Source organism: Sinocyclocheilus anshuiensis, unplaced genomic scaffold, assembly GCF_001515605.1.
Source record: "Sinocyclocheilus anshuiensis isolate Anshui unplaced genomic scaffold, SAMN03320099.WGS_v1.1 scaffold979, whole genome shotgun sequence".
Lineage (NCBI taxonomy): Eukaryota > Metazoa > Chordata > Actinopteri > Cypriniformes > Cyprinidae > Sinocyclocheilus > Sinocyclocheilus anshuiensis.
Genome location: NW_015544223.1, coordinates 3,474 through 7,021, shown reverse-complemented (window position 1 = coordinate 7,021; position 3,548 = coordinate 3,474). Strand labels below are relative to the sequence as shown.

General features: G+C 37.6%; 1 long non-coding RNA gene across 1 annotated transcript; it reads right to left on the bottom strand.

Annotated features, from left to right (window-relative positions):
- Positions 1-2,138: 2,138 nt before the first annotated feature.
- Positions 2,139-3,254, bottom strand: LOC107697260 (uncharacterized). The gene is made up of 3 exons (XR_001635177.1): positions 3,054-3,254; positions 2,862-2,930; positions 2,139-2,189 (listed from the first exon to the last, which is right to left on the bottom strand). It is a non-coding gene; the product is annotated as an uncharacterized LOC107697260 (long non-coding RNA).
- Between the last annotated feature and the right edge of the window lie 294 nt (positions 3,255-3,548).

Here is a 3,548-nt window from a genome sequence, read left to right as displayed (position 1 = left end):
AATCCTTCCTGATCTCAGTAGGAATGGCTGGTGGCCCTTCCTCCTGCTGAGATGGCCTTCAATACTGGTGCAGGACTGAAAAAAGCACAAACAAATTAGATTAAATAAACCAGGGGAAAAAAAAAAAAAACACTAATTACAATGTTAAACATTCACAATGACTTTGCAACAGTATTGTTAGTTTTACCTTATGGTAATGAACAAGTCTGTCACCAGCCTCTGCTGGACTGATCTTAGTCTTCTTCCTCCCTGGAGCAGAAGGCAGGAGATGCAACAGCAGCAGGTCATGTGACATGTCACCATCCCAATCTGAATGAGTAGATGTTTAGGGGGTGGTGGGCGATTTAGGATAAAACAAAAAACAAACATTTAGTGCTCCCAATAACAAGAAACCAGAGAAAAAATATGAAATTGACATCCTCACAAATCATGCCAACCATTTTCAGATCCTTGTCCACCTGCTGCATTGAGAAGACACCGAACTTCTGCTGTTGAAGTAAGAAACTGGGCTTCATTGATGATCTTTTGCTTGAATGCCACCTCCCACCTCTCGAGAAGCTTGTTGGATGTTTCAGCAAACAAATTAGATTAAATAAACCAGGAAAAAAGAAAAAACACTAATTACAATGTGAAATGATAAATGCATAATTAAAAATTAACACCTATATAACACATCTTAACCCAATACGTGCCAAACAAAACCAGTTGATATCATGCTTTGTGTATTACAGCGAAAGGAAAACGTCATTAAATTAATTTTAAACCCCCACAAAAAAAAAATTAATAAATATTGCTGATACACCCTCAGTCAAATCAAGCTATGTGACTGACTGACTTCATTAGAACACAAACAAAGAGTTGTACGTGGGCATCCGAGAGCTGTAGGTCAATATAATGCAAGTGAACACGTGCAATCTTACAAGATTTCTAAGAGATTACTTTTTCATCCTTTACCACCAAAATGGATAGTGTGTGCATGTTGAGTCAAACATAGTTAAAGTATTTACTTGAATTCTTTCAAAATCTATCACTGGCATGTACGAGCGAGAGAAATAAATCTATGAACGAATGAGTCCAAGTAACAATCATGTCAAAGAGTAACCTTATAAGATACTTAACAAAAAGCAGGCATATCTAAAACACACTTAAAACCTTTATTCTCCTTTTCAAAGAATGTTTTATTTGCCAATCCTTTTACATCCAAATATCTTGGAAACACATCAAGGACGTCGGCTGATCTTTCAGGATTATGTACCAGTTCTTGTCTATTAGGGCTTCACGATAAATATCGCACGATATTTAATGCGCATCTTGTTAGTAAAGCTGGCTCTGTAATCAGCGGTAAATCTCCATCACATGCGGGCTTTCACATGAAAATTTTGTAATTTACAGAAAAGGTTGTTACCCACAGGTTGTTCCAAGCCTGTATACATTTTTGTACTGCTGAACAAAGAAATTGAAGAAAGTTTGTAAACAGGCCACTTTGTACAGACATTAACTATCATAGTATTTTTTTTTTCCTACTATGGAAGTCAATGGCTGCCCAAAGCAGCCAGTTTACAAGCTTTCTTCAAAACATCTTCCTTTGTATTCAGCAGTACAAAGAAATGTATAGAGGTTTGGAACAGTAAATGATGAAAAGAGTAAATGACAATTTTCATTTTTGGGTGAACTATCCCTTAAGTGTGTCAGGTCAGAGAAACAAAATGTGCAGAGGGGTGAATCCCAAGGACTATGATTGAAAACCACTGCATTTAAACATTCACAATGACTTTGCAACAGTATTGTTAGTTTTACCTTATGGTAATGAACAAGTCTGTCACCAGCCTCTGTGCACGTGATGGAGATTTACCGCTGATTACAGAACCGGCTTTACTGGCAAGATGCGCATTAAATATTGCATGCAATTTATCGTGCAGCCCTATTGTCTATGCTTGAAAGTTTCCTTCATCTTTTGCATAACTTCGGCTTCATCAGCTGTATGGACAATGAAAGAAGTTACCTCTCTGCATGCATCTCCTTCAAGTTGTTGCACATCATCTATCCTTCGTCGACTTGGTCCTCCACTTTCAGTCATCTCCAAGCCAACACATTTTGGGTTCTTCCTCGACAAAGTTAAGGCGCCAGGAGATGAATTACTATCGCTGTGCAGTTTTACAAATTTCTTCACGCCTTGATGAACATGAAAGCTGTTGGTCAAGAAAAATGCGAATTATGACGTTAATATTAAAGAAAATCCAGCGAGCCGCTTGTCAGAAGCTCCATTTGTTACCCCACAAATGTTAACGTTACATTAAAGTGAAATTGCAGCGAGTTAATTGTAAGTTAAAGTATCTACTATTGCAGATGAAGCGCGCGCACGTCAAACACGTGTCTCATATAATGAGCAAATATTAGTTCATAGTCATACGCTGGCAGAAAATATAAGTTTAGCAAAACGCTTCTTGCTTGATTATCTGAATTTATCTCCGCTGCCTTTTACTTTGCAGACGAGAGTAACCGCGATGTATTTCATGTAAATTCCTCGGACCATCCGAAGCTGTGCGTTCAAGGTCCACGTAAAAAAAAAAACGCGTGTTACTGATTGCTGCTCACTTAAACAGTCAGAGATTATTTGTGGAACAATGCACAGTTATACTAAAATACTGGAGACAAAAATGCATTACAATGTCTTATTTTGGCAACACAAATAACGTGAGCCCCAAGAAGGGGAATATGGATGCTGCGTTATTTGCGTTAATTTAACTCATTAAACAGTCAAGTTACACAAATCACAGAAATGCCCGTTATCTACCCCAGATTCTAAAATATAAGAAATCTTACGTTTAAAACTGCTAACTAACAAACAATGCCATTCTTACCTCAATTTGCTTGCTAACAAGTAGTGCAGCTAAATGGACTCGATATCTGTCGGTGGTCTGTCGCGTTATCTAAAAAGAAATACTGTTAGCACTCTGGCAATGTTGAGAAATGTACTAATATTATTCTGAATGGTGAGAAACGTAAACTAAACGTGAAAATTTGTCAATTTAAGTGGTTATAAAATATTATACTTGTTTGAACACTGTCCTCTCCTCGTGGTCGTCCGCCATTAATCAAAAAGGAAATAACGTGCAAGGACCGGAAATTGGATCAACTCATCACCAGTGTCAATTATGTCAACTCGCTGTAATTACACTGACTCCGACCACTGATTTACACTGCAAGTGTTAATGCCATTCAAATCAACACCAGAATCAACACTTTTTAACTCTGATAAATTAACACTATAAAAACAACTTTAAACAACACTGGATATTTTGCTGTGTACTATGTTTATTAAGAAGATTACTGAACGCAGGGAAATGTAGGACAACAAACCATTCACATTAAAAACGAATTTAGACAACCAAATACTAAAACTCTACTACTCTAAATTACTAAATTAAGTATTTGGGGAAGTCGTGGCCTAATGGTTAGAGAGTCGGACTCATAACCCAAAGGTTGTGGGTTTGAGTCTCGTACCGGCAGGGATTGTAGGTGGGGGGAGTGAATGTACAGTGCTCTCT